Genomic DNA, 13,989 nt, shown 5'->3' on the forward strand with positions numbered 1-13,989 from the left:
ACTTTCCTGTAAATTTATTCCTTGTGCTTTGATAACCAAATTTCTGGCCAACTTCCTCTAGCTACCTCTGTTTCCATCTGAATGAGTTTACTTATTAGTCCTTCTTGAGCTCTAGCAAAACCTTTTACCCACCCCTGCTGTTTTAGTCAGACCTGACAAGAATTAGAAGAGGAAAAGTTTATTCTGGGTCTCGTGGTTTCAGAGGCCTCAGCGCACAGATGGATGATTCCATTCTTCAGAGCCCAAGATGAGCCATCATCATGGTAGTAGAGTGTGGTGGAGGAAAGCTGCTCAGGATACCCACCACAGAGGCAGACAGAGAGAGATTAGCTCAATGAAGACAAAATACCAAAACACCCCAAAGGCACACTCCCAGGGATCCACCTCCTCTAATCACACTCGACCTGCTTACAGTTACTACCCAGTTAATCCCTCTCAGGGGATCAATGCATCCATTAGGTCAAGACTCATAACCCAATCGTTTCATCTCTTGAGTTTCTTGCATTGTCTTACGCATGAGCTTTTGGGTGGTGCCTAATATCTAAACCGTAATTCCCATCTACTAGCGTATTGTCTATTTGCTGAGTTTGTTGTATCATATTTTTAAATACTAGATTTTTAATCCAGATTGTTTGGCATCCTCTACCTTCCTCCTAGAATAACATCCCGTATAGTGAAGGTGCACTTTCCTTCACAGAACTTTGCCTGCTTGAAGTCGTTTGATTTGTTACTGCATATATGATCATTTGTTCGAGGTCTGTCACCATTGCTAGACTCTAATCTTGATGAGGAGAAGTATTGCATTTATAACTGCATTCCAAGTGAAGGACAGCACCCAAGGCAAAGTCAATGTACAACAATACAAGGCGACTAGGTAGCTGACCAGCTGATTGGCTTACGTTTTTGTGTTGTGAAATAGTTCAGAGTGCTGGTGGCAGTGGCCATCACAAGAGTACACTGCCTTTCTCTAGATCTGGTCTATGAACTCTGCAGTGATCCTTCATTTGATCTCCATCAACTCCTAAAATCCAATTACTTGGAAGACCAGGCACACACACAGGATTCCACAAGTAGGGATCACAGGATCTCTGCCTCAATACCACAATCTTGTCAGTCAATATTTTGGCTATTTCACTCAAATCCTCCTTCCAAAGAGCTTTTCCAAAAGCACCCATCATCTGCTATAATCAGTATCAAAACTGTGAGGATTTTTTCCCTTGGAATTTCTCCAACCCAGCAGAACACAAAGAACAATTTTATACTCTTCTGCCTTGGGCAAAACTGAAGTGGAAGAACTTCGTTGTTGGTGCCACCTCCCAACTTTTCCCTGTCAGCCACTCTCCTTTCTGGGCTTTCCCTCTTTTCTTGGGTCAAATTCTCCATCATTCCTCCCAGGTGATCAGTTCCCTTATTCTTAATCCTGCTCTCTCCTCTCTCCACATCCACTGTTTTATTTTATTATTTTTTTAATATAAAAATTTATTTTTAAATCAAAGTATGCAACAAATAAAACCTATTGAAAACAGATTTTCTCAACACAATCTGTTGCTTTACAAAATAATATTTTGAAAACACATTTCTTCAGTCATAAAATTCTTAAAATACAAAAGAAATTAAATCTGTAAGAAAGTCTAGTAGACCAGATGCCATTGTTAGGACTTGTATGTTGGTGATTGTATTTTCAGTATGTCCCACGCCATCTGCTTCCACTCATGCTATCTTGCCCATAGTAACCTCCATTGCCTCTACCAGCACAACCATAACCACCCAAGCTATCAGGAGTACCACATCCTACAATATAATTGTTCCCCATTCCCATTCTTCCATCAGATCCTTATCCTCCTTGATTATCCATTCCATCTCTGCCAGAGCTTCCCATTCCAGAATCTCCCATTCCAGAGCCTCCCATTCCAGAGCCACCTCCAGGAGTAGAATTTAAGAAGAGTTCAATTAATGTATCAATGCTATTTTTATCTTTAGACATGGCAGCTACTGCATCTTCCTGTGTCACAAACTCTACATCTGCTTCTCCTGCTGCTGTCATCAGCTCCAATATCAATATGAACGCGTACTTCTTTGTGAGAAGAAATTAGCAATATCAGTTTCGGTTGTGTGAAAGGCAATCCTCTCATATGTATAAAATGACCACCATGAAAACCTGAACTTGCATCACCAGCTCCACCATAGCCATGACCTCCCCTACCTCTTCCATCTCTCATTCTGTCATCAAAGCCATCTTTCCATAGCCATCATTATAGCCACATAGTCATCAAAACCTCCATAGCCACCATCATATCCATCACCTCCTCGTCACATTCTGTCATACACACTTCCATGTCCAGCTCCATAATAACCACCACTTCCTCCTACTGGTCTAGCATATGGTCCCCATCACTGTCCCAGCAATCCTCTTGGTGGGTTATAAAATCCTTTGACTTCGCTCCTGCTACTTGTGAAGATCTCAATATACCTGTGCCCTATTCTTAGCTTGTGTTTTCCCAGAGCATTTTCTGCTATCTCCTCTGACGCGGATTGCACGAAGTTTTCCCCTGTACTTCTCCTCTGGTAGTCCATTGTCAATGTTATCCCATTTGACATGATTTCCAACCCTTGAAAGAACTGATTTGTTTTCTCTTTGCTGCAACCGAATGGCAGTCCACCAAGTCTTACTGTCCCATCACAATCGTCATTTGGACCATTGTGTTTCATAACCCAGTCCATCTCAATTTCATTTGATTTAAGTGCCCTGTTTACTTCAGGTACCCTGATGCCTGTTTCTATTGCCTAATAGAAACACTGACTCCTGTGCACAATGGTTTTTCCCACATCCACTATGTTAATGCCTCATCTAGAGTTCTCTACCACAGAGAGCACCAATCCCTAGAACAATCCACGGCCACTAAGCACTAATGTGTTATTCATCTCAGGGGAAAGGATATAATTCTGTGAGTCTTCAGATGGACACGATTTAATCGAAATAACTGACTCCACTGGTAAGAGTGTCAGGTTTCCAGGATAAAGAAGTAGACGCAGGAGAGGGATTAGGATGGAATAGGGGAAACATTCTCATAAGCATGGGAGTCTGACAGATTTGCAGTCTGGTAGGTACCCTGGTGTGTTTGATACCGGGAGCAGATAATTTCTTTGACACTTTGTATGAAAAAAAATATTTGCAGTAAGCAGTTCAAAGTTAACCTATTTTATTACTTTTTCCATAACAAACATTTTGCCAACATGGAAGTTAATTCAGAGAAATCCTTACAGTTTTCTAATGGTTCAGAATTAGTTGAGCATACATTGGGTGCTGTTCATGTTTTCAACTCCTATGGAAATATATATTCCTTTGTTTAAATGATAGAGTTAGAATAAACAATAAATGCACAATGATTGAAAAGATAAAGGAGTCACTTCAATTCTGTCACCCTGTGTATTCATTTGGAATGTTCGTTGAAATTTTAAAACAGGAAGAAAGGGTGGCTAGAGTGATCATTTAAAAACCATGCCCATTTGTTGATTGCTTGTAGATCTTCTTCTGTGAAGCATCTGTTCATATCCTTAGCCCATTTGTTGATTGGATTATTTGTATTCTTGGTGTAGAGTTTTTTGAGCTCTTTGTAGATTCTGGAAATTAGCGCTCTATCTGAAGTATGAGTGGCAAAGATTTTCTCCCACTCTGTAGGCTCTCTCTTCACATTGCTGATAGTTTCCTTTGCTGAGAGAAAACTATTTAGTTTGAATCTATCCCAGTTGTTGATTCTTGCTTTTATTTCTTATGCTATGGGAGTCCTGTTAAGGAAGTCTGACCCTAAGCCAACATGTTGAAGATTTGGACCTACTTTTTCTTCTATGAGATGCAGGGTCTCTGGTCTGATTCCAAGGTCCTTGATCCATTGTGAGTTGATTTTTGTGCAGGGTGAGAGACAGGGGTTTAGTTTCATTCTGCTGCATATGGATTTTCAGTTTTCCCAGCACCATTTGTTGAAGAGGCTATCTTTTCTCCATTGCATGTTTTTGGCACTTTTGTCTAGTATGAGAAAACTGTATTTATTTGGGTTTGTGTCCGTGTCCTCTATTCTGTACCATTGATCTACCTGTCTATGTTGGTGCCAATACCATGCTGTTTTTGTTACTATAAGGAAATGAACAGACACTTCACAGAAGAAGATATACAAGCAATCAATATATGAAAAATGTTCAACATCTCTAGTAATAAGAGAAATGCAAATCAAAACTACCCTAAGATTCCATCTCACCTCAACTAGAATGGCAATTATCAAGAATATAAGCAACAATAGGTGTTGGTGAGGATGTGAGGAAAAAGGTACACTCATACATTGCTGGTGGGGCTGCAAATTAGTGTAGCCACTCTGGAAAGCAGTGTGGAGAGTCCTTAGAAAACTTGGAATGGAACCACCATTTGACCCAGCTGTCCCACTCCTTGGCCTGTAATCAAAGGACTTAAAATTAGCATACTACAGAGATGCAGCCACCTCAATGTTCATAGCTGCTCAATTCACAATAGCCAGATTGTGGAACCAACCTAGATGTCCCTCAATTGATGAATGGATAAAGAAACTATGATATATATCTACAATGGAATATTACTCAGCCATAAAGAATAATAAAATTATGGCATTTGCAGGCAAATGGATGAAATTGGAGAATATCATGGTAAGTGAGATAAGCCAATCTCAAAAAACCAAAGGACAAATGATCCTGCTGATAAGCAGATGATGACACATAATGGGCGTGGGAGAGAATCGAGAATGGAGGAAGGAGGGACTATATAGAGGGAAAAGAGGGGTGAGAGGGGTGGGGGGAAGGAAAAAAGAACAGAATGAATCAAACACCATTACCCTATGTAAATGTATGATTACACAAATAGTATGCCTCTACTTCACGTACAGAGAAACAAGTTGTACTCCATTTGTTTACAATTAAAAAAAAAAAAAACTATGCCCAGCTAATTCTGATCCAGGGGACTGTCTTTGGTTTACAGTGTGGTCAAAGGCAACTGCAGTTTTATACATTTTTAAATGTATTATTAAAACTCAACAGTACCCACACCACAATTGTAGAAATTCAAAAGGTATTTGGGGGAGGAGTATTTTATCACTGAAATTGTTTGCAATTCTCTAAGCTTGAAGGTAATAAAAAGCAGACCCATACTTATTCAGTGTTATGATAGTTTTAAATCCACTAACTGTGTACTCCTTCCTTGCCAGCACCTAGGAAAGATCACACCATTGTCACCCTGGGTGTTCACTACAGATGAGTTCAGATCCATGCACTGTGAAATTTTCTGTGCAATCTTGAACAAAATTGTATGTAATTTTTAAATGTGAGTTTCTATCATTATTGAATACTTAGAATGTACTGAGACCATGTCTAAGACTTCACATTACACCACCTTATTTCATCCTCATGACAATACTAGTAAGTAGACACTACCATTAACTTTAGTTTTCAGATGAGGAAATTAGTACTCAGAGAAGATAAACAACTTGCTAGAACTTCCCTTGATGAGCAAGCTGTAGATCTGAGACCCGACTTTAGGACTGCCTGACTTCAAATGGGAGGCATTTATCTCACATACTCTTCTCTATTGCCTAGCCCCTGCCATCTCTGGGTCTGTGTTTCCAGCAGGTCCCACATCAGAGTGAGGCAAGACTACACCGCTATTGTGTCCTCAGTTTCCCCATCTCCTCTTGGCCCTCTTCTATTCACTGTTTATTACTCAGCCTCCATATCCTTCTCAACCCCTCCCATTGCCAATACCCACTGCCTAGGCTAAGTGAACCCCTCCATTGTGGACCCACAATGTCCTGCACATGATTCTGGTCTAGAATCTAAGTGCCTAGTAGAAATGGTCTATGTGTTTGTTCCCCACCCCACTGCCCCTAGTCATCCTGCATGCATCTGGAGGGTCTTTGTCTTTATCTTTATTCCCCCAACAGCCAGAACTGTGCCTAGAATAGAGGAAGTTCAAGAAATGCTTCACAGCAGTTTAGAAAAACTGGATCTCAGAACTGGCAGGATACCTGAAGGTTAACCAACTCACTCACCCATGATGTGCTTGGTGACCTCTGAAATATGTGATTCTCCCTGTCCTACAGGCTACTTCTTGAGACAGACCAATGGACAGGCAGAAAGTGTTTTGTGTATTGGTCCTCACTTTGTCTCTTTGTACCCTATAGAATTGGCTTTTTTGTGTTATTGACTGTTCACCTGAAGGTCATTTCCAATCTTGCCAACAAATGTATTTGACTAATACATAAGTGATATCATTTTCTATTTTAGTAAATAGAATACCAAGAGGATCCAGGGTCCTATCTCTAACAATCAACGGGCTACCCCCAAGACTTTAATACTAATTAATCAACAATCACTGAAGAAGTCACCTGCTTATTATGAAATTATCAGTTTGGGCAGGTGGCACTGGTGGTAGTGGGTGTAAGTAAACAGGTGTGAGAATACTCTCTACTCACGGAGACTCCTTTGGAGGCCGTCTTTATCTGAGGAAGTACCTTCAATAGTTGGTACTGTGTACATCGCTTGGGTAAAGCGCCCCTGGGCTTTCATTAGTCCACGTTTCACTCTTCTAAGTTTCCATTAGTTAAGAGCAAGCTACTCTGAACATTGCCTGTGAACTGCAGCAGTTAAGGACATTTTAATCCAATATTTGCCTTTTTGTTTTTAACTCAGCTGGAACAAACATCAACATTCAAGGTATTTTCATCCTGAATGCCAAAGCATGATATGGCCAGAAAAGTTCCTCCGCAAATGGTTTTCACTGCCTAAATTGTAAGCTAGGTCAAAATTAGTTCAAGTTTTTGAAGGAGGCAGATCTGGGCCCCCAGTTTCCTCCCTGCTCCTCTCCAGGGAACCAGATATTCAGGCCGATAAACCTCTGTGTGAGATCAGCAGCGTTCTCCCGCCTCATTCCTCTTTCTTCTACCCATTGCCCTGTTTACTTTGCTGTGTTTGCTGTTAGAGTTCTGTATATTGAGCAAACTTTCTAGCCTGTGTATGACTGTGCATGGATTTGCCCTGCTGTGTTACAGTGAAGGACTATTTACATTCTAGCCTTCAGAACTTCTGGAAGACTAGAAATAGACATAAACCTCTGAGTTGTGGAAGCTGTGTTTTCAGTGGTCAGAAAATGCAGTAGTTTTTATGGTCCTGAGCCAGAATGAGCATCTCAGAATGCCCAGATTTGCAATGTGGTCTTCTCCTGAAGGGCAGCAAGAAACCCTGAGACAATGACACAAAACACTGTTTTCAAAATAACCATAATTAATGGGCTTCATCAATCTCAAAGAAAGAGCCCATCACTGCTTATATAACTTCTGTCACTTCACAAGCATGACTTCTGGTTGTGTCATTTACTTATTGTGATTCCTGGGAAAGTTTCTTGTCTTCTCTGTGCTTCCATTTTTCCATCTCTAATGGGGCTAATAATACTTTTGGGGTCATTGCCATCAGCAAATAAACTGATAACAATAAAGCACTTAGCAGAGCACCTGGCACAGGGTAAAAACTTAAAGTACAATCTTTATTATTTTGTTACTGCTGATATAAAATTTCTCCATAGTACCAGTTATTTTCCTCTTCCTTTCTGATATTACACTGCTATAGCAATGAGTAACTGACTTTATTATAAAAGCTTATTTATTGTGTGCTGTGGAAAAATAATGTTATAATTTTGACTTTGCAATAGCACTATTGGAAAAAAGACTTCATATATAAAATTACTGGCAATCTTCTTTGCAGTGCTATATATAGGAAATGCAAACTCATACACAATACTAAGGTTAATAGTTTCAGTGTTCTGCTTTCTTCCCTTTTGTTTCAAATGACTTGTGTTCTGCCCAGAAGCCTGCCCTGCAGTTAGGTTCAGCTATATCTATTTTGACATTTCTGTTTCAGAAAGAAGTATGTAAAGTTATTTCACATCACTAAGTTTCAGCTTCTTTGTGAAATGAATATCTGAATTTCTACCCAAGAAGTGTGGAGAAGCTTACTAAGTGTCTGGCATGCATTCAAGAAGTGATTGCTATAATCATTACTAATGGAATTTTTGCTTGGTCAATTGACTTAATTCATTTTCACCTTTTTCTTAGATTAAAAGACATAGACTGATGATGCATTAGAAAAGTTCCTGAACTTTTCTGGATCTGACTTAAATACTTACTTATTTATTATCAATAAACATAGGAACTCTCATATGAGTCAGAGCAGAAAAAGCTAATCTTCAAAGCGAGAAGACGGGAGCAAACTAAGGAATAGGGAAAGTGACCTAGGGAGATGAAGGGTTCAATGGCTCATGCTTCTCGTTCCTTCCACAGAGTGGGATACAGGACTCGTGTCTGACCTCAGGAGCAGAGCTAGCAGTGCTAGCTGCCCAGGTGAGTTAGCTTATGTTATTTTGTGTTGCATCTAAACAGACCTGACACAGTTAGCACCAATAAATTATTCATAATTAGTGTAAAATTTAAGTTATATCTGCCAAAATATTCATGGCAGAGTTGTAAATTACTCATGGGACATCAGTGCTCTAAGGAATAATAGTTTAAAGAAATTAATATGGATTTTTGGAATTAAAAGTTTTTGGGAACCATCCAGCCCAGTATTTACAGAAGTATGGAATGTGGTATCTGTGATCATTTTAAAGGGTGTATGGGTAAAAAATTTAAAATCTTGAATTATTATTTAATGTATATTAGAAAAAATAAGGAACACATCAAATCTTTTAATTCATGAATATTGTTCAGGACAAGGTTACATTTAATTAAGTTTGTATTTCCAGGATTTATGGAGAAGCTTATACCAGACTGAAAATTCTACCAGTAACAATTAAAAATCATGGATAAAACATATTTTAAAATGGCTGTTTGAAGATCCCAGGAAATTTTTTTAAAAGCATATAAATTTGAGAGAAGGAACTAGGTTGACAGAGATTTGAATTTGTATGGCATCCTTCCTGAGGGAATCCCCTAATCCATTCACTACTCATAGAAGGAGCTCTAGTTGAAACACAGTCTCATTGGTCTTAAAAATCAGATGGCAGAACTTGGTGCTTCCAGAGTAGCAAAAAATTGAGGAGATCCTGGTAGGGAAGGGAATTTCGAAACATGCAAATAAAATCTCCTCAAGTCCTTGGCTTATCATGGACCTGTGAATGTTTAGGGGAGAACATCAAGTTACCCAGAAGGGAACTAGCAGTTGAAAAGCCAAAGTTGCCAATTAGAGGTTTCAGCAACTGCCTAGACAAGGAAGACAGATTTTGGAGTTTGAGTCCCATAAAGTTAGAGCTACATGGCAGCTTTCCATCTGAATCGCAGAAAGGCAATGATTTGCAATAAAGATCATATGCTAGGACTAAGGAAATTGACCTAGGACTAAATGCAAAGCCAAAACAGACATGCACTAACAAAGATTAAGATCAAACCTCTACAATTCCAAATTGAACTACTGTTAATTTACCTTTTGGCTAGACCAAAACTCAACTCTCCTTCAGAAAGAGATGATAAAAACCATAACCTCTACAACATACTATCCACAATTACCAGTGTATGTTAAACATTAGACCATAAAAACAAAATGGAAATGCAACCCACAGTAAGTTGAAGAATCAGTAAATATCCAACCACAAGATGACCCATATGTTGGAGTTAATGGAAAAAAAACTTTAACAAAATGTTTTTTAAAAAGTAAAGAAATTACATTCAAGGAAATTAAAATAAAATATGATTGAAATGAATAATGAGAAGGAAAACCTTAGCAGAAAAGTAGAAACTTTTAAGAATAAATCAGTAGAAATTATGTAACTACAAAGAGGGCTATCCCAAATTGTAAAAGTCTCAGGATAAACTTAATTACAGAATAGAGTTAACACACTTTGAGATATATCAATAGAAATAACTGCAGCTAAAGAATAGAGAAATATAGATGGAATAAAATTAGAGTCTTAGTAAGGAATGGAACAAAATTGAGCAGAAAATTATTTTAAAACTTTTTGACTAAGAAGTGTCCAGAATAGACAAATTTACATAAAAGAAAATAAGTTTAAGTAGGTGAATTGTATGGCATATGAATTAAATCTCTTTAAAGCTGTTAAAAAATAATCTCAAAGACATCGGCAAATTTCTGGAAACATGATCCACCCTAACTGATCAGGAGGACACAAACAATTTAAACAGAACAATTTCAACAATGAAATAAAAGAAGTCATCAAAGGCCTACCAATCAAGAAAAGCCCAGGACCAGATGGATTCTCAGTTGAATTCTACAACACCTTCAAAAGAACTAATACCAATACTCCTCAAAGTATTCCATGAAATAGAAAAGGAGGGAACCCTTCTAAACTCATTCTATAAAGCTAGTATCACCCTGATACCAAAAGCAAAGAAAGACACATCAAGGAAAGAAAACTTCAGACCAATATCCCTGATGAACATAGATGCAACAATTCTTAACAAAATTCTGGCAAATTGCATACGAAAACATACTAAAAAGATAGTGCACCATGATCAAGTGGGGTTCATTCCAGGGATGCAAGGTTGGTTCACTATCTGGAAATCAATAAATGTAATTCATCACATCAAAAGACTTAAAGTTAAGAATTATATGATCATTTCAATAGATGCAGGAAAAGCAATTGATAAAATACAACATCCCTTCATGCCCAAAACACTAGAAAACAAAGGGATAGTAGGAACATACCTCAACATTGTAAAGGCTATCTATGTTAAACCCAAGATCAACATCATTCTAAATGGAGAAAAACTGAAAGCATTCCCTCTAAAAACTGGGGAAACACTAGCCAGAGTAATTAGACAGACCAAAGAAATTAAAGGAATACAAATAGGAAAATAAGAACTCAAACTATCACTATTTGCCGATGACAAGATTCTATATTTAGAGGATCCAAAAAATTCCACCAGAAAACTTCTAGAACTCACAAATGAATTCTTAAAAGTAGCAGGATATAAAATCAACACTCATAAATCTAATGCATTTCTATTCATAAGTGATGAATCCTCTGAAAAAGAAATTAGGAAGACTACCCCATTCATAATAAATCAATCTAACAAAAGAGGTGAAAGACCTCTAAAATGAAAACTACAGAATACTAAAGAAAATTAAAGAAAACCTTAGAGGATGGAAAGATCTCCCATGTTCTTGGATAGGCAGAATTAATATTGTCAAAATGGCCATATTACCAAAAGTGCTATACAGGATTCAATGCAATTCCAATTAAAATCCCGATGACATTCCTCATTGAAATAGAGAAAAAAATCATGAAATTCATTTGGAAGAATGAAACCCAGAATAACCAAAACAATCCTTAGCAGGAAGAGTGAAGCAGGGGGTATCACAATATCAGATCTTAAACTCTACTATAGAGCAATAGTAACAAAACAGCATGGTAATGGCACCAAAATAGACAAGTAGACTAATGGTACAGAATAGAGGACACAGAGACAAACAAACATAAGTACAGCTATCTCATATTGGACAAAGATGCCAAAAACTTACATTAGAGAAAAGATGGCTATCTTCAACAAATGGTGCTGGCAAAACTGGAAATCCATGTGCAGTAAAATAAAATTAAACCCTTATCTCTCACCTGCACAAAACTCAACTCAAAATGGATCAAGGACCTAGGAATTAGACCTGAGACTCTGCACCAAATAGAAGAAAAAGTAGTCCTGAATCTTCAACATGTTGGCTTAGACCAACATGACAAGACTCCCAGAGTGCAAGAAATAAAAGCAAGAATCAATAAATGGAGGGATTCAAACTAAAAGACTTTTTTTCTCAGCAATGGAAACGATCAATAATGTGAAGAAAGAGTCTACAAAGTGGGAGAAAAATCTTTTCCATATGCACTTCAGATAGAGCACTAATCTCCAGAATTTATAAAGAACTCAAAAAACTTTGCACCCAAATTACAAATAACCCCGTAAATAAATTGACTAAGGATCTGAGTAGTCACATCACAGAAGAAGATATGCAGGAGATCAACAAATATATGAAAAAAATGTTCAACATCTCTAGTAGTTAGAGAAATGCAAATCAAAACTATCCTAAGATTTCATTTTACACCAAGTAGAATGGTTATTATCAAGAATACAAGCAACAATAGGTGTCGGGAAGGATGTGGGGGAAAAGGTACACTCATACATTACTGGTGGGATTGCAAATTGGTGAAACCACTCTGGAAAGCAGTATGGAGATTCCTTAGAAAACTTGGATGGTACCACCATTTGACCCAACTATCCCACTCCTTGACCAATACCCAAAGGACTTAAAATGAGCAAACTACAGTGACACAGCCACATCAATGTTTATAGCAGCTCAATTCACAATAGCTAGATTGTGGAACAAACCTAGATGCCCTTCAATAAATGAATGGATAAAGAAATTGTGGTATATATACACAACAGAATATTACTCAGCCATAAAGAAGATAAAATTATGGTATTTGCAGGTAAATGGATTGAGTTGGAGAAATTCATGCTACATGAGGTAAGTCAATACCAAAAAATCAAAGGCCAAGTGTTTTCCCTAATAAGTGGATGCTGATACAATACCTCAGCATGTATTGGTCAGGGGATAAGGGAAGAATGGAGGAACTTTGGATTGTGTAGAGGGAAATGAGGGGAAGGGAGAGGGCAGAGGGAAGGAAAGAGGGTGGAATGAGGTAAACATCATTACCCTATGCACATGCATGATTACATGAATAGTGTGACTCTACATAATGTACAACCAGAGAAATGAAAACCTGTGTTCCATTTGTGTACAGTGAATCAATATGCATTCTGTTGTCATGCATAACTAAATACAACAAACAATAAAAAGTACTTACTGAAGTTTTCCATATTTTGTCATTCATAGACGCAGAATGCTCAGCAAACTTCAAGCAACTACAATTGAAAGATAAAGAGAAATTCTCAAAAAATGTGTGAGTGTGAGCACATACTATATTCAGGAGACTAATAACATGCATATGAGTTAATTCAGGAAATGATTAAGGTTATAAGATAATGGAATGGCTAAAATAAAAAAATTTAAATATTATATTCACTGAAAATATCTGGAAAATTAAGTTAAGTACACTTTCAGATAGATGAGAGTCGAGAGAATTGTTCACAACTGATGTGCACCTAAGAAGTGCCAAAGGAAATTCTTCAAATTGAAGGAAAATAATAACAGAAATTTAGATATGCAGGAAGGGATGAAGAACAAATAAATGACAAACAAATGATTTAATAAAATGACTTTTACCCTTCGCTCAAACTTTCTAAAAATCATTTGATAGTTTAAGGAGAAATAATAAAATGTATCATGGCGTTTAAAATACACATAGACATGAAATAACTGACAACAATAATACAAGGTCAAAAGAAGATAAAAATAAGATTATATTGTTATAACTTTCTAATATGTGAAGTGTAACAATTACTCAAGATAGATGGTGATAAATTCAGGCTGCATATTTCAATCCCTAGAGAAGTCATTTAAAAAATACAAAAAGGTATAACCAAAATTCAATAAAGAGATAAAATGAAATATTTTAAAATGTTGAATTAACCCAAAATAAAAACGAGAAAAGAAAATCTAAGGGAAAAAAATGAATAGAAATATTACAGGCTTAAACCAAAACATAGCAATAATCATATTAAATGTAAATGGGAAGAAATTGCCAGATTTTTTTAAAGCAAGATCTAACTAAAGCAGTTAATAAGAAACTCACTTTAAATATGAAAGCTCAAGTAGATTAAAAGCTAAAATGGAAAAACGTATACCATGTGAATATTAATCATAAGATATCAGTGTGGCTATAGTAGTATCACACAAAGTAACTATCTAGTTAAGAAATAATATCAGCAATGAAGAAGTGATTTAATAAGGATGAAATAATTTTACTTAGTAACAGGTTTTCAAACTATGGGCATTAAGAATGACAGAATTAAAGGACAA

General features: G+C 37.1%; 1 pseudogene across 1 annotated transcript; it reads right to left on the reverse strand.

The window, feature by feature from the left end:
• Positions 1-1,657: 1,657 nt before the first annotated feature.
• LOC306639378 (heterogeneous nuclear ribonucleoprotein H3-like) lies at positions 1,658-2,721 on the reverse strand (annotated as a pseudogene). The gene is made up of 2 exons: positions 2,609-2,721; positions 1,658-2,284 (listed from the first exon to the last, which is right to left on the reverse strand). The product of its transcript is annotated as a heterogeneous nuclear ribonucleoprotein H3-like (transcript).
• Positions 2,722-13,989: the final 11,268 nt, after the last annotated feature.

This window comes from Sciurus vulgaris (assembly GCF_902686455.1).
Source record: "Sciurus vulgaris genome assembly, chromosome: 11".
Taxonomy (NCBI): domain Eukaryota; kingdom Metazoa; phylum Chordata; class Mammalia; order Rodentia; family Sciuridae; genus Sciurus; species Sciurus vulgaris.